Below are 18,394 nucleotides of genomic sequence, written 5' to 3'. Positions count from 1 at the left end.
ATGTCGATGTCCATAGGCTCCTTCTCGCTGTTTTAATTTTCATTTTGCAAGTTTATCCTGCTCTTGTTAGGTGCAGTACTAATATATGTGTTTTTCTGCACAATCCTTAAAATGGCCGTGCAATCAGGAGGCTGCTTATGGCAATAGTTGAACAGATCTTGCAATTACCTTCCCATCTAACACAGTTGCCTGATTAAAAAGGTTTTTTCCGTCCTTAAAGCAGTACACAGGCACAATGCAGAATGTTGGAAGTGGTACAGTTTAGGAAAGTGAGCAAACTCAACAACATGTGGAGAATCGCAAATGGTGGGGATTGATGTATTGGTGCATACTATATGCGTCCCCAGCATTTATTGTTATTGTTCTGATGTCACTAATCCTTACTGTCGACTTCGATGGTCAGAGAAAGGTAGGAGTCCCTTTGATTCTTCCCACTCAAGTGATTTATGCAGAATTACCTGTTACAAAAAGATCAAGGCCATTTGTGATTATCCCCACACAAATGACACATGTAATGTCACCCATTTCTCTGACAAGTGTGCCTATGATTCCCGCATAGGAAGGACCCTTATTGATGTACTTCATGAGCATTATGCATGCACCTTCCTTGCAAGAGAGAGACAGACACAGGAGAAGCACAAGGGAAGATGATTATGAGTTAATTATTTAGACAGCACAGTACATTTGGAGAATAACATGTGGTATCAACGCATGAAAGTGGTGGGAAAAAGGACATCCCAGCAGGGTTGCTATGTTTGTGCTCTCCTACCTTATGCTATGGGGAATTCGAAAATATTCATAGCTATAGAAGTAGAAGCCCAGAAAGCTTGTTGCCTGATGCACCTTGCACTCTGCCAGAGAGGTCAGTTCCAGGGTCGAACATAATCCTTGGTATGGGTAACCAAGTGGACAGCTGCAGAAGAAGATGATTAGGTGCAAGATTTGAAGACAAGAGCGAGAGCACACACCAGAGATCACGTGATAAATTATGAACAGCCTAGAATGAAGGGAGCAGGAATCAGATGGGAAAAAAACAGAAATCTCATTTGTCAAGGAGAAAATTGTGAAGAAATACGAAGATGCAAGGAGAGAGCGCAGTTGCAAATAAAGGGAAAGTTGCTTTCTCCAGATGGATGGGAGGAAGGCCTGATCATATGTAGGGCTTTAGCACTTACAGAATACTATGAGTCAGTTATAACAACTGCAGAGAAAGAATGCAAACAACATTGGCCGAAGATTGCAAAATTGCTGACATGGGTTGATGATAAAGGAAGCACGCTGCTGATAGTGCCTCTAGCCAGCGCAGAACTATACTTCAGAAACAATGGCACAAGAAAGGTTGTAATGAATCAGCAGTGCAGTCAAATTCTCAATTTACCAGGAATGAAGGATGGAACAGTAGTGATAATTGACCACTACTGGGCTTGTGGATCCAGAGTTTACATGAAGTTGTCCAAGAAATGGAGAGGGCAGTGTTCTATAGTGATTGTCCATGTTATAGGCTTGGTGATTCCAAAGAGTGACCTGAACATTGGGGAGTTTCCAAAAGCAGATGCTCACCTGAGAAAGAGGAGATCAGTTGAAAATCTCAATCGAAAAAAGAGGGGAAACTACTTTTCAGCTAAATCAATAGAAGCCTTTGATTGTATTCTGTGTGGGCACAAGTTATTCAGTCAGACTTTGGCAGTTCTCGCGACAAACTTCATGCCAGGGATCCAGATGATGGCAAATGCTAAATGGTTACAGATTACCAGAGGGGAGCTCCTGCAGACGATCAACACTACCATAAAGGGATTCAACGCTATCAAAGAAGAGTTGAGAGCCATACGACTGATGACTCTTCAGAATAGATATGTCCTGGAAATGATTACAGCTATGGATGGAGATGTTTGTGCCAAAATCAGAGAATCATGTTGCACATTCATACTTTCTCATGATGAAGAGAATGGGACCATGACAGAGGACCTAATGATGCTGACGAACTTGCACATCGAGATGGAGGAGGAGGTAGAAGATATTTCAGATGACAGCTAGTTTGCATCAATCTTCTCATGGATTCCACAATGGATTGCGAATATCTTCAAGTTCCTCGGAGCATTGTTGGTGATGATCATGTTTGGATTCTGTGTGATCAGAATAATAATCACACAGTGTAAGAAGATGGCAATGAAAGCAGTAGAAATGAAGATCATGATTGATGTTGAGTCAGGGTTTGGACACAAAGAGCTGACAGATGAAGAAATCAAAAAGTATATAGAAGCAAGTATTCTAGCACCTGAGGGAACAAAGTTCCTATATCCAAGGAACCACAAGAAGTATGTGGGAAGATGGATCTACTGCATCCCGAATGGATAATGTAGTCTCATGACCTGTAGTGTTGATGACCATGTAATATCAGCAGGATCTCTGAAAGGAGTAATGAAGATGTGTACTCTGAAGAAGTACTTTTTCAGATGAGGATGTCTAGATGTGAAGACTGATGGGAGAGTGGTCGATGAATCAACTAGAGGGTGGAGTGTAGGTTGCCTATATGTTGGAAACTGGAAAATGCAGCATGCAAAATGGCAATAATGGTACCTATACCACGACGAGTCCTCAAAACAAGGTATCCATTGAGAAAGCCCTATATGATGTACCCACAGAGAAATGGCAGTCTTTTAAAGGAAGTTCCGGAAGAAGTGTGAAGATGAATGAAAGAGAAGACTGGTGACGTCACAGGAAGCAGAAATGATGCACCCAGAAGAGATGCCAATGAAGAGAATATATCGACCTTATAGAATCTGATGGCAAAGTAAAGAATTGAGCAACATTTTACGAGCAAAATGATGATTGCACGTGCGGACAGCACTGAAGAAAATGCAAGCCGTTTTATAATTGTGCAGATGCTGAAACGCAAGTAGGCAAAGTAATCGTGAAAGCTGGCTATACGTAGTGAATAGACTGCAGGCTGCACCGCCATTGTATATGGAATCTGGATGTTTCATGACGCATTTTAGCAAACTAGGACTCCATGAGCAGAAGGGCTGAAAGTGTGGCACAGTAGAAGAAAACAGCTGACAAACAAGGGAAGATTCAAGAAAGGTTTTCTGGCCCAGTGTCAAGGGTTGGGTTAGCCAAGAAACTGGTTATCTATTCGAGAAGATACAATGAACGTGATAAGTGAGGCAAGCTCCTGTTGAGGTATAATGGAAAAACACTAGAGGTGCCAGGTTTTATTCATTTAATAGTGTTAAATGTGAAGAAGGAGCTCAAAAACTGTCTCCTGTCACATGGTCAAGATGAAAATAGACTTTGGGCAAGCTACACCGAGACTTGAAGATAAGACCATGCTCACACTCTCTTCTATTCTCAGGTACAGTGATACTTGCAACGCCGAGTTCAAAGACTAAGTGAATGACAGACAGCAGGAGTGATGATGGATGTTGGACTAATTGTGTAGGGAGGCATGGTCAAGTACGAAGGGTACAAATGTGCCAATCAATCATAGAGGGCCACGTAGTAAAGAGCCTTATAGTTTGAAAGCCAATGAACCGCTGTGTCTTTCATGACAGCGAAGATGACTTGCACTAGGGGTGGGCATAGCTGTCTACCTGACCTTAGAGATCCAATCACAACTATATCCCACAGAGAAAGTATACCTAGATGTTCCCCACAGACCAACCATAATCTCACGTAGGTTTTCTTATTTTGCCACGTAGTGTGACGTCACGTGGGATGAATTTTTGCTATAAAAGTAATGTTTTTTTAAAGATGCATTGAGACTGATGCTGTGGGACATCTGTTGATGCCCGTTGTACTCCCTGTTTTAGACAACTGCAATTAAAAACATTTATGTTTTGCCAACTTCCTGAGTCGGTTTTATCATTGATGTATGTGTAACTTCTGCATCCCCATCCATCCCATAGAGCATTACTTTGCTTAAAGGGCCTATGGGTTCATAGGTATGGAGTGTAGAGTGCAGAATATGGAATGCTAGAGGAAAAATGCATGGAGGAAATCTGTTTAGTCATTTGAAGGCAACTGTGCTGAGGAGCCAGTGGGCATATATGAGATGCTTAGTAAAGAGCAGTTTCTCACCTGCAATCCGTTTCCTGAAACTTTTTAAGTTGCCTGCATGTGGTTCTGCTTGTGACTACGTTTTGATCAGGCGAGATTGTTCTGGAAGAGCTAGCCGTATGCACTTTGGCCCTCATTACGACCCTGGCGGAAAGTGACTGACCGGACCGCAACAGCGTAAATAGCGTTTCCGCCATTGCACGAAGGAGCAAAGAGCGGTCCATTCCGACCCATCGGGCACGAGCACCACGCCATGGCGGAAGTGCAAAGTCCGCGATGGCGCAAATGGCCCCAAAACGGCCCACACCGCCGCCGTACGTCGCCCTAGGTGCAATACCGCCACCCATCACAGCGGACACCGCAGAGTGCGCCTACCGGAAAGTACGGTGACCGGAAATATACGGAAACGGAAGCAAAAACATGGGCCCGGAACGGGAAACAACCCGCCGTACACCTATAAAACCACTAAAACCACACTACCACTAAAAACACAACCCTGAGACACACCCCAACCCGTCATCCACCCTAGCGAAACCAAGTAAAATGGGAAAAGCAGCGAAGAAAGCGTGCGACCGCAAGCGGCAGGTCCACTTCTCCCGCGAGGAACTCACCGTGCTAACAGAGACCCTCCAGGAGAATGATGCCGTCGTCTTCTCCACGCAAATGACCAGGACGGCACTTGCGAACAAGAAGGCCATATGGGCTCTGGTAGCACAGCGGGTAAGCGCGGTGGGGACCGCACCCCGCACACCACAACAATGCCGAAAGCGGTGGGACGACCTGCGGATACGCGTCCGCAGCATACTCTCTGCCAACCGCAACATTGCCACAGCCACCGGGGGAGGTCCTGAATCACCCATCAAGTTGACCCCCCGGGAAGAAATCTGTGCCTCCACCATCGGAATGGAGAGCATTGAGGGAGTCGGAGGGATGGAGAAAGGAGTGCAGACATCAGAAGAATCAGGTAGGTGGGCCAGATAAAATAATGCTAAAACCACAATGTCCAATCATGTGAAGTACCATGTGTCCACATAGTGCAACAGGAACACATGTCCAGGAGAACGTCCACACACATCGCCCTCATAGCGCACCTTAAAACCACAATAAATACATAAATAATTAAAAACCCCTAAAACACCCACCACACGTCCAGCAGGCACACCCTAACTGCAGGCTGCCAAACAACTGCACCCTCACCCCACACACAAATGAAAGCACCACTAAGGCCCCGACCCAAATCACCCTCATGTACCACCCCAATGCATGTGATACAATGCCATTCCAATACCCACAGACCCATTAACAACCCTCGCCCTCCTTTACTCCACCACAGGGTCCGATCCAAACGACGAGCATCAGGACACCCCTACCAGCACACCTGCAAAGAGGGCCAAGACCAACGGCCAAAGACCCTCCACCTCAGCTGCACGCATCAAGACACGGCAGCAGCACAAATCAGGTGGCAGCACAGAGGAGGGAACATCAACAGGCACCCCAGCAGCCAGCATGCCCACTACACCACCACCACAGGTCCCCCCAACGGATGCCACAGAAGGCACTGGCTCTGGTGGCAGCAGCACCATAGGTGACACCCCAATGATGGCAGCATGCTCCGACACGGAAGACGGAGATGTCGAAGTCAGATCCATCCATGACCTGTCCCAATCCCCCTGTCTGTCCCATCCCGTACAACATGAGAATACCACGCAGGGGCACCCACAAGACGACGACTGGCCATCCCCCCCAAGCCCTGTGGCAAGGCAACATGAGGTCAACAGCCCCTCTGTGACCCCCCCGCAAATGGCCATGGCCCAGCAGAGGCAACAGTCCCTCGACAAGTCAATCGGGCAACAGCAGCAACTGGCCACGCTCCTCAAGGACCATGCCGATGAATGTGGGGGCACTAAGGCAGACATAGAAACAGCAACTGAGACACTTAGGGCAGAAATGGAGAGAAGTACAGAGACACTAAGGGCACAAATGGAGAGAAGCACCGAGAGCCTGAGGGGGGAACTGCATGCGACGTCCAAAGACGTATGTGCCGAACTTGCCGCAGTGCGCCGTGTGCTCACTGAGCTCTCACAAACCCTTAGGGACATGCATGGACGTGAGCAGGCAGAGACATCATCCGTTGCAAGTTCCGTCCAGGGCAGCCCCCAACGTAGATCTGGGAGGAACCTGCGCTCCACAGGCAGGGGTGCCCCTGATACCCGCAGAGGGGGCTTGCAATAGCGACAGCCCACTGACAATGAGCATCTTCGGACACTGGTGTTCGGGGGGGAGGTAGGAGGGTGGAGGGGGTGTGTTGGGCTCACTTGGGTGGCGGGTCGATAGGGTGTTCACCATGATATCACATATGCCATAAACAAGTGCACGATCAACCAATGAGATGTGTCGACGATGATCATTATGTACTAGGCCATCCTAGGCGTATAGTCCATATTGTGCATGTACCAGACACACACAGTGCCACGAGTCCCGTGTCCATGTATCAGCCACCAGGCGTGAGTGCTAGAAGCATGCATCAATGACATGCTGACGAATGTCACGGCCCTCCGGCGCCTCGCAGACTCCTTGAGGTGCTGCCACATCCCCACCCTCATCATGACCATCATCAGGTGCTTGCAGTTCTGCGTCTGGGGGCATGGGCACATTTCTACGTACGCACATGTTGTGGAGCATGACACATGCCATCACCATCTTTGCAACCTTCTCATGGCGGTACAGGAGTGCCCCGCCAGACCTGCTGAGGCAGCGGAAACGACCCTTCAGTAGGCCGAATGCCTGTTCAATGACTACACGGGTACGTGAGTGGGCATGGTTGTAGTCCTCCTCATGCTGGTCCCGTGGGTTCCGGACTGGTGTGAGGAGCCATCTCTTCAGTGGATACCCAGCATCACCTGTATGTGGACGATAAAAGTATGATGTGGGATGCCATTGCTACGTACGCACCCCCCCCCCCTTCCTGCCAGGTCATTGCCGCATCACATACCCCACATCATCATGCATGAAAAGAGACTCACCGAGTAGCCAGGATCTGTTCCCTGCGTGTCGCTCCATGTAGCGTGGTATAGTAGAGTTCCTCAAGACCATAGAATCATGGGTTGATCCAGGGAATCTGGCACAACAATGTGTAATGATCCTGTTGGAGTCACACACCATCTGTGCATTCAGGGAATGATATTGTTTTCGGTTGCGGTACTGGGCCTCCATGGCATGTGGGACGACCAATTCCACATGGGTGCAGTCGATGGCACCAATGCAACCCGGTATGCCGGCAAGTGCATGGAATCCCACTTTGGTGTTGGTAATGTCCTGCTCCGAGCGTGGTAGAGAGATGTAGTCGTCTGCGTGCTTCAGGAGGGCATCGAGCACTTGCAATGGTGTCCGTGAGAACAGTGGCTGTGATATGCCATGCAACTGTCCGACTGTGTGCTGGTAGGTGCCTGTGGCCAGGAAGTGGAGTACAGACACCACCTTCAGTAGGGGTGGGATGGCGGTTGGGCTGTCTATCATGCTGACAAGGTCAGCCTGTGTCATGTCCACTATTGCGGCTATGGTGTTCCGGTCCAAACGGTAGAGGGCGTGGATCTGCTCATCAGTGAGGTTGAACGGATGTGCTCGGAGGCGTGGGATTGCGGGCTGCCTGCGTGGTGGTAGTGGCTGTGCTGGCGGCCCTTGCGGGCCCTGCCTTGGCCTCCTCCTCCTCCTGCGTCTCCTCCGTGCGGCCGGTTGTAGTTGGTGTTCGTCTTCTTCTTGGAGTTGGAGTACTTGCAGTGCTATCAGGTCCCCCAGGGCCAACATCGCGAGTCCTGCCGGTAGCATTTCGGAGTGGGTGTGGTTGTGGGAGGAGACTGGGTGTGCACTTTATGTGTTTTCAGGCTGTATGGCCTCCACCTGTGGTGATTCATTCCACCTGTGCAAGCTGCTCTCCCCTTTGGCCGAGCACGTCCCGCACACAACGCTGCTAATCGTGGAACGGCATCTTGCTATTGCAATCATGTATTTGTACCCGATGGCCGTGTAACATTTGTTGATATGTACATTCGGCTATGGTCCCATTGTTTTACATACAATCTTTGCAGTCGCGAACAGACTTGTGATGGGTCAGTGGAACGTAGTACTCGAGTAACGGTGGGCCCTCATGCATCACTGTACAGGGTTGCAACGACGGGCGGGGCGTCCCATTAGTGGGTGATGGCAGTTGACATTTTCACACACAGCTGCACTAGCTGGATTAATTTGTGATTTCAAACGGCCACAGATGCCTTTTCGTACGTGAATGTGGCTCTGTGTACCATGATGGGACAGGGCGTCACACAAGTAGTAGCTGGTCATTCCTTGCGGATGCAGCCCACAATGGTGATATGTGTTTTGGAGTTCATGGACTGATGGCTGTATGGGCTTGGTGATTTAGTTGTGCATTGAATTTCTATTCTGATATGGCCCGTGTAGCGTTCTTCTTTGCGAGTGATGTGGCATATTCCTATTTGGGGAGCGATGTTTTGTGAGGAGATCTGCATTGGGTTCCGGTTTCGGAGTATGGTCGCGTGGTACTGTGCTGGGCGCGTTTGCCTACGGAGCCCAGTGAGGTCAGGGATGGGGGATGCCAATATGACTGTTTGGATGTTGTCATGCTCAGGGGCGGGGGATTGGGTTTTGTGTAACAGACGACGGTCAGCCAGGTGGACTGGTGGAATGTTGTGAGTTTCGTGATATTGCTGGTCACAGGTGCCTGTGTTTGCGTGCGTTTCGGGGGGGGAATGTGGTCATGTCCATTGGAATGGCTTCTGTATTCGTGCCATCTGTGCCCTGCAGCTCCCATTGGCCCCTCTTGTGGATCTTTTGTTCGTTGGCATGCATGGGTGACTTGTACATTTCACTGGTAGCATTGTGACTTCATTGCACCTACGAGGAGTTGTGCTTTGTGGGCAGGGAGCGGTGTACAGGCACTCAGTGGGGCCGTTTACGGTTGATTCGCGATGCCGTACTTCTCACCATGGCGGAATGGTGCTTTCCGCCATGCTTGATGGCGTTAGGTGCATGTCCGCTAGGGTCGGAATTCGCGTACCCTTGCGCCATGGTGGTATTTACGGTTTGGCATGGCGCGCGCGCGCGTACTTGGTGCAGTTAGCGTTGGCGTTCACTACGGTGTCGCTAATGACTTCGTACTTTGCGGTGGCGGGTCATAGTCGCACCGAGCGCTATTCGATGGCGGTATTGCATCTCCGCCATCGTTTTCCGATTTCCGCCAGGGTCGTAATGAGGCCCTTTGTCTTTTCTGCATTATGCATATGTTCAACCTTAGATGTGTGTGTGTGTGGAATTTTCTGTAGGCATGTGCATGCTGCAAGCAGGTCCGTGAACGCCAACAGGCCTCTGTACCTCATGGCATGCGCAAAGATTGCAACCGGCGTGGATCTGGGGGTCAGCCGGTGCCTCTCACGCCACTTGGGGTAGCGTTGGGTTCTTCCGTTGACCCAGTGTGAGGGAGGCATGCGTTACCATTTGGTCCACATTCAAGAGGGGGAATTGTAGTACCACTGTGACAGACACCTGCCAAGTGGCCTGGACAGAGGGTGCGTACCCCAGGGATCCTCCCGATTCCGCTCCAGGGCCCATCATCTACTGGCTCAGCGTGGCACCCATCCCCAACGCCACCCTCCATCCTGTTCGCAGAGCTTGGCAGGGGACTTAATCACATTACCCTTATCCCGCACTGATGTCAGTGGTCATTAATTAGTTTTGGCTATTAAGTGTTGCTGAAAACGCTGGCCATAAGCCAAAACTACTGTCATGTAAAGTGAAAATAGGAGTGTGATGAGATATGAGGAGGGACACACAGCCTGTGTGTGTTGGGCACGACGTCATTTCATCGTGGGATGTTTTTTCGCAGGTTTTTTATCACAGATTTTTTTTTTTAAACTCATCGCATTTTTGGGGGGGGGGTAAAAAAATTATATAGATTGGGTGTGGGTGTACACGAATATCAAAAAAATTAAAGGGGATGGGGGTTTAGGGGATAACCCACCCAAAAAGAAAAAAAGAAAACATTAAGTGAGTTTTTTCTAACAAAAAATCTGCTGTAAAAAACTTACCGCGATTAAATGACATGGAACCATGTGTTGGGTTATTTACCCACCCATTGACTGCCTATGGCCATGCGTGCCCCTTTGGCCATTCCCACCCCCTGCCTGCCCTTCCCCACCCAAAACCCATCCCCCCTGGGATCACGTTGAGCTAGTTCTGTCCTTTCTGACCCACATTCTGAAAGGTCATGCCTTAATTGTATTGTATTGTAGTTGTCATTTACATAGGGCCATTTTCCCATTTGTATGGCCTCAATGCGCTTTGTGGTTGGAACGCCCTTGGAGACCCAAGTCCAGGTATGAGAAAACGTTCTAAGAGTAGACTTTAAGTTGTGTGTGCATTCGGCCGGGATTACAATTTAGGAAGTCTGGCTAGGCTCCAGTAAGCAACCCAAGGGATCAGGTACGTGGGCGGGAGCTGTTGGCGGTCAAGACAGATCGCTAGTGCAGGAGACTCGATGTGTGCCCGGCTAGACCGAATTTGCTTCAGGTTGTCGCTGTATACTAATAGCAGAAGTGTTGAGGCACGTCAGGGTTTTCAGTGTGATAGGCTATGTGAGCAGCTAGACTGAATTTGATATAGCCGTAGATGCATTTTAGAGTGCATGAATGGGGACCCGTGCCAGAGGCATGTGTCCACCTACGTGGTGCGTTTATACATAGCTTAAATTCGGATTGAGTTTATCTTCGATGTCGCTTTGTCAGGTTTTTCTGACCCCTAAGTCTCCAAGGCGATAGGCTGGTCATTCAAATGCATCTTCAAATTTCAGCTACAAACCGGCTCCTAGTGCAATACACTTGTCTAAACCAAGTCTGCCTTCAGCCACTTGAAGCAAAACCGCAAAATGCAAGTGTGGGCCACTTTTTTGTTGATCAAAGTGAGTCACTTTTTTTGCACATGTGGCCCAGTTTGATAAGTTACTTTGCCAGCCGTAGTAGTTTTAACCAGTGTTACTGAATACATATTCCTTAAAATTTACAATTTGCATCACAATTTATCAAAAACATGCCCCTTGGGTACTACTCAAAGAGCCTGTCACTAAAGTAATGAATTGCCATTTGCAACTGTGGGCCAGGTATTCATCGGTGCTGGAGACAATTGTATGCCTCATTCCGACCCTGTCTGGGACGATAGAGCAGGGGCAACGTGCTTGTCTTGGGAGCAACCAACTGCCTAGCAACACGGGTTTGATTCTTGGTCCTGTGCTTGAAGGCAGGAGGCTGTCATGAAGCGCAGTATAAATACCTCATTACATTTTTTCATTTAAGAGAGAAGCCAAGATGAGGTTTTGCCCCAAAGTAAAGACCAAACGGTGGACTTGCCCCCCCCCCTCAATGGGGCTGCTTGCAATCCATTATTAATATATTTCTATAGTAAGCATTTTTTGTTTTGGCTTCAGTGGCATGTTTGGATGGCTTGCTATTTCATTGGTGGGAATTCTTGATGTTAATGTCAGAACGAAGCACAAAAATAGGGGGAACTCTTTGCTTTGCTTGTGTCCCTCCAACTGCCTCACACAAGAGCACGTAGCTGTATCATGGTTCATTTTTCTCAGGCCTCTTCTCGAAAAACAATGTGTGCAGCTTAACATAACAAGGAGGCAACGTGATTTGCACCGTGTTGACACATAGTGGCTAAGTGGAAAGCAGGAACTCACATATGTTCACATACCAAATGAAAGGCAAAACCGAACACATGCTGCTGCTTAGTTCCGGACACTAGTATCGCTGATTCTCTTTGTTTGTGGTTTATATGAAATACTTCTGTTTTTGCGGTTATCCTGCTTATATCTCCCATCTTGATTCTCCACTCTTTTTGACTGCTTACTCTCTGTTCTCTCCTCCTCTCCCTTTCTCCCTTTTCCTATCTCCTCCCCTCCTCCCCTTACTTTCTTCTATGCACTTACTCTATCAAAATTGTCCCTGGACCTAGTATGATAGCAACCTCGCCTGTCTCCTCCCCTCTCCCCTTACTTGTTCACTCTACCCCCCCCCCAGCACTATCTGAAATGTTGTCAGGCCTAGTACAATAGTCGCTTGTTTTGTTCCTCCCCTCCCTTTCTGCACCCCTCTCCCTCACCTTTTTTCTCCGGCTCTTCGGGCCTAGTAAAGTAGTCTCCTGTCTGTTTCCATTTCCTTCCCACTCTCCACCTCCCTTCCTTGTCTATGTCTTAGCTCTTGCACTTTCTGGATTTTTTTCAGGCCGAGTACAATAGTTAATTTCACATCCTTACTGTTCATGGCCTGTAAGAATGTCATTGTATTTTGCCGTGTTCCCTCCCTTGCCTTGAAGCGCATTGAAACACATTGTGTATAGGCGCTATATAAATAAACTATCATATATCCTTGCAACTATTCCTTGCATTGAATTCCTGTTAAAGCGAGCATTGGCAAAGCAATCCGTTTTCTTTCTTGTATAGGCATTAGACATTTGCCAAGCACTGTTAGCTATGCCCAAGTAGTAACCACAGTTGCCAGCTGTTTACATCTAATGGCCAGTTAGTACCATTATGTCAGTGCCTGGAAAATGCTGATCCGACAGCTACACAAAAGACAGAACAGTTGTATTTACCAATGCTCGTTTATGGTCTTGTGGAGTGGCTGGATGTGGGGTGGGTGGAATTGTCCATGCAAGGGGGTGCACGTTGCTTCGATGCCAGACTGTGGAACAGCTTCAATTTTCTTGTGCTAGTTTCAGTACAGAGATCAGATTCCCTACACAAAAATGTTGCCACAGAAAACAAGGGGGCTCCATCCCGGGGTGTCCTGTGACATGGCACAAGATTGTTTTGCCGATTTTTGGAAAGATGCGGTCTGTGAGATTTTCACTCACCTGGGTTAGTTAGTGTGACGGCAGATATCTCCCATCCAAAGACGGCTGCAGTCAGAGGTGAGGAGTAGAATTCTCTCTCCCTAAATTCCAGTGCCTCGGGATATCAGCCTTTGGACTTTCAGGGGAAGTTATACAGTTCGCCTCGAGGAAGCGGACTTCAGCCTCGGCGCTGTAACGCCTCCTAGAGCGCCACACTTTCTCTCGCGTGACCAGAGCTCAGCTCACCGAGAAACTTGTAGGTTTAACCAAGAATAATTCTGGATTGATTCTCACGCTGAACAGAAAATGGGCTGCAGTGCATTTGAATGTAAATCTCACTATATGTTTAATCATAAATGTGTACTTTACGTCACCTCTCATTTTCACCAGTTTGCAAGGTCTGCCGGAATGAGAAATGGTGATTGTTTTACCTCTCTGAAAAAAAAACCTGTCAAAAGTTACTTTAGAATCTAATCCTAACTAAGAACGTGTAAGAACTCAGTGACTGAGATTCATTTCAGAAATTGGCGGGAAATCTGAAGGTAAATCTGGCTCACCTGGATGGGCTCCTCTTGAGCATCACTTTTTGAAGACGCTCAAATGGTACATTTTAAAGCAGAATTGTAATATTGCATGGGGGTTAATGGGGGCTATCTGAAGATTTCCAAGTTTATCAACTCCGAATCAGTATTATTATGCATCCACGAGGTCCTGTACATGCTCGAGGGAAACCAAAAAAGACACCCAAAAGCATGGCTCTCATAGCTCGCAACTAGACCCATGTCAGGAGGGGGTTTCTCGTCTATGTTTGTTTTCTAAGAATTCAGGTATTTGCAGTTGTAATGGAAAAGGAAAAAAGACAACCACCAGAGTGTAAAAGATCAATCCTGGCCTGCCTAAACTCCACCCATCTGGCATGGATCTGGTTCCCCCAAAACTCTAGATATCTGCGAAATCTTGATTGCTACAGGAGGAGCAATGGCCGCATGATACATTGTCTCCCAGGTGATAATGTAGCAATCAAATATAATTCACGTTCCACAAGAATTACTGCCAGCTATAGCATGTGCTATGTGCACCCACACCCTATCTTTGCCACCTCACACATTCCCCAAAACCAGTTCACCCACACAACCTTACTTTGCCTCCTCCCCTCGGCCAACCACTCCCCCGACGTATCCAACCTCACACCATTACCACACCCACTCTCATTGCCCACCTTACTCTCACCTATCTCACCTCACCACACACCCTCACACCACCACCACCTCAGCCCCTGCTCCTCCTCACACTACCACCTAACATCACTGCACCACATCCACAGCGCCAACCTCAATCACCAAGGCCTCACCCCACACCCGACGTTCCCCAAATCTACCATAAAACCTCATATCCCCACCTCACCTACCCCATCTTACACTACCACTTCACACCAAAAACTACCACCCCCCTTCCAACCACTTCACCCGACCCACACTTTAGCCTTCCCACCTAACCTCCATATCCCTCAACAACCACATCAACTCACCCCAACCAACCAACTACACCAATCACCTTACATCACCCAATCTCACACCACCACCTCATACTACGCCACCCATCCTCCCAACCTCATACCATCACCCCTGCTTGCTGCCACATTTCCACTACCACGCCAAGCTGTGACGATAGCTGAAATGCGACATGCTCAGATGCTATGAAACATGGTATTAATACCCTCGCCTGGCTAACTCATCCCTTCATCCTTCTGAGGTAGATAAACTGAGTACTACCTGCGAGTAGTAATGGTGACACCGATTATTACAGCAGTCAGAAACTGGAAGAATCTGGTATGAAGTGATATATGAATCACAAAATTATTATTATTATTATTATTATTATTATTATTATTATTATTATTATTATTATTATTATTAGCAGTAGTAGTATTATGTCACTTAACCCTACCTCAACATCCTACCTGCACCCAACCTTCCATCCACTTCACCTTAACCAACCAATGCCATGCATCAATATTGCCTCATGAAGCAACCTCACCCCATTCAGACACTATCAGCTCACCACTTAACTCACCCAAACCACGCCACCATGTGTCCCACACTCACTCCTCCACCTCACCCAACCGCATTGACAGGCATGAACCCCTGAACCTCACCTACCATATCAACTACAACCCCCCACTCCAGCCCACCTCAGAAACATCCCCCACCATCTCATGTAACCCGTTCACCACCAACACAACTCCACCACCTAATTTCACCCAATGTTTCCCCACCATTTCACCCTCACTGCACCCTCATCTCACCACTATGAGAAAAACTTGTGCAATCCTGCACTGCAACTTCACCAAAAACACACACCTAATCTTCACCAGTCACACCACCACCTCAGCCCACATACATCACCCACCCAGCCTCATCCACCCCACCCCACCATCTCTCCTGTACATAGGAGCGCTTCACCTCAACCCACCCACCCTCAGACCACCACTTCATGGCACCAAATCACCCACTCACACTACCCACCCTCACACCACCAACTCAGACAAACCACATCACCCACCCTCTTCTTCAAACCACACCTCACCCACACCACCACAAACCTCACCCCATCTCACCACACCACCTTGTTCTGGAGGACCCAGCGCCCTCCCTAGGGTCTTGACATCTCTCTGGATCTGGGAAGGCATTCTGAGGACCAATTATGGAAGCAGGCAAAAGACTCCGCTGGATTTTCAAAGACATCTTTATTCTTGGGGCACATCATGGCAGGATACATCAGTCATCATACACCAGGGCTCCCGCAGATCTTCAAAAAGCTATACATTTTACCTCCTTATATATGCTATTAACTTGGCTCAGCCCCCCCATTTATGATGCAGTGCACTCTCATAGATTTAGACACTCCAAGACAAGCCCCTTCCCCTTCTAGGGTTCGTTGACTGAAATGTAACTCATCAAACACATATGTCATACCTACGCATGTAACTGATTAAAATTGTGTGTGATACACTCAACCTTTACTGATGTCAATTCTGAGATACTTTTAGCGAACAGCATCATCTATCTCTGTCACAGAAGCCCAAGTATGGGCATCAGCTGTGTGCCTTGTCTTCTAACCCAACAATTGTTGCTTATTTTAAACAGCTGCATGCAATAATTACTATCTTCCCTTGAATGCTACCTCGCTCCCCCGGCCCGTCACTTGTCCAGATTACAGACGAAATGTGAAGACACCATGTCCTTGGCTACTGAACTCTCACTGAACTGCCATGAGGTAATTATATCATTATTTCTGGCATGACTTGCAAAAGTCCACCATTTTAGAAATGGCCTGACCATGCCTGGTTTATCACAAAATGGTGGATCAACCTATTCCTGATAAGAATGTAATACCTGCTCCAATTTGAATCTAGTTTTTCAGTAATTTATAATAAGCATATACTACTTAACAAACCTTCCTTCGCACAAGACATTCTGACCCCACACAATAGATCGCTCGTCCAAGCGCTTTTCTGAAAGGCACTACATTTCTGATTTTCGCAACATTTAGAGTCATTGATCAACCCAACAAGTTATCAACATTCGTTTTGAGGGGGAGAGGGTCTATCTCCAATACATTCAGTTTGAGGGGGGTAGGACCGCCTCCTGTACAACCTCATATCACCTCCACCTCAAATCACCTCACTACTTCTATCACACCTGACCCCACACACCCCACCTCAACCACAAAACCCCACCCCACCACTACACTAACTCCAACATCACCAGCTCACTCCACCTACTCTCCCACCTCGCCTCATAAATCCCCCATTCATCTTCCACAGTTCACCCCACCCTCATCACCTCACTTCACCCAAAACCACAAGCTCACCCTCTTACCATCACACGTGCCTGTCCACACACCCAACAACCTTCCTTCACCAAATCTCACAACCTCACACTAAGCCAATCCTCCCTCATCCCACTACCTACCATAATCCACCTACACCACCTAGCACTACACCTCACCCCACCAACTCAACTCATCGCTACCTCAACACATCACCACCATATCCCCTAACCTCTCCCAATTTCATCACCTAACCCTGCTCACCCTTACGATGATTCCACCAAACTCACACCACCACCCTACCCCACCGCTTCACCAAACCACCCAATGCATCAACCTCCCCATGTCACTTCATCATTATCACCTCATCCCAAACACAAAACCTCACTACACTACCTCACCTACCCTAACATCAAACCATTATTTCACCACCTCACCCCAGTTCACCACATCACCAACACCTGAACCATGGCACCTCATCCCGCAACCAACTGAGATCACCACATCCTGTCAGCCACACCCACCCCATCACTTTAAACAACCTCACCTCACACCACCCACCTGCCCAACCTCATACCATCACCCATGCCTTCCCTCAAACCTTCACCACATCCTCCCTCATCACACCACCTCATCTCAAACCACCCGCCTAACAATCCCATGCTCCACTCCCACCCAACCACATCACCCACACACCCTGCTCCAAAATCAACCCTACACTTACCCCACCTTCACCCCACTGCCTCACCCACCCCACCAACTCACACCACCTACCCTCACCTGTCATTTCAACCACCATCACACCCACCCTCACCTGCCACCTCAACCATCAACTGACCCCACCCACCAGCACACCAAGTCCTCACCTCAACCATAAAACATCACCACATATGATTGTTTTGCAGCCCCCTGAAGCTCGACGAGGAGGCTTTACTTCAGTGTAGGATTCTTGGTCTTCCTCCTTGACTGCCATCTGGAAGAAAATGGAAGAGACACTGATTGTTGTCTCTTCTCCCCTTTATTGCTCCTTCCCCTCCATCAGCCACTCCTCATTGGTTTGCTGGGGTTTGGATCCCTCCTCCCAGGTGCTGACTGTACCACCCTGTTGGACTCCTCCCCTGGGGTAAAATGAAGCTTCTTCTCTTGTCCCGCATTCCCTGTGGCTCGGGATGATTTCCGTGTTTGAAGCTGGTCAGGCAGAGCTGCCTCTGGCTATGTGCCAAAGATCCCTTCCCAAGAGGCGGTTTGTCATCACAACCTCAGCATCTGTAAGATAATGGGCCATGGGTGTCTCGTGGGGCTGCCTGGGCCTGTCGTGTGATGTCTTTCGCATTGGTGTTGGGCTTTCGCATTGGTGTTGGGCTGCTCACCACACATCAGAGAAGCTGATACATGTGGGGGCGGGGGGGTTGTGGGGGGAGGTTTGTCATTGCAACCTTATTACTTATTACGTATTGTTTTATTACTGTTCGTTATAGTGTGCACTTTTTTCCTTTTCTTTTAGGTTTCAGGTTCTCACCCGGGCCGTGGTGAGTGACTGGGAGCCGCACTACACGCATTCATGAGAATACTTTTAATTGTTTCATAGTTTTAATTTTTTCTGCTA

At 48.2% G+C, this 18,394-nt stretch overlaps 1 protein-coding gene across 1 annotated transcript in view; it reads right to left on the bottom strand.

The window, feature by feature from the left end:
- LOC138447836 (Golgi-associated kinase 1A-like) overlaps positions 1-13,093 on the bottom strand; it is a 280,368-nt gene extending 267,275 nt beyond the window's left edge. Inside the window, exon 1 of the mRNA XM_069604247.1 lies at positions 12,979-13,093. The gene's annotated coding sequence lies outside the window, so the exon portion shown is untranslated. The remainder of the gene's footprint in view (positions 1-12,978) is intronic.
- Between the last annotated feature and the right edge of the window lie 5,301 nt (positions 13,094-18,394).

This window comes from Ambystoma mexicanum, chromosome 1p (genome assembly GCF_040938575.1).
Source record: "Ambystoma mexicanum isolate Mex_15411 chromosome 1p, UKY_AmexF1_1, whole genome shotgun sequence".
Taxonomy (NCBI): domain Eukaryota; kingdom Metazoa; phylum Chordata; class Amphibia; order Caudata; family Ambystomatidae; genus Ambystoma; species Ambystoma mexicanum.
This window is presented reverse-complemented; position numbering and strand designations above follow the sequence as displayed.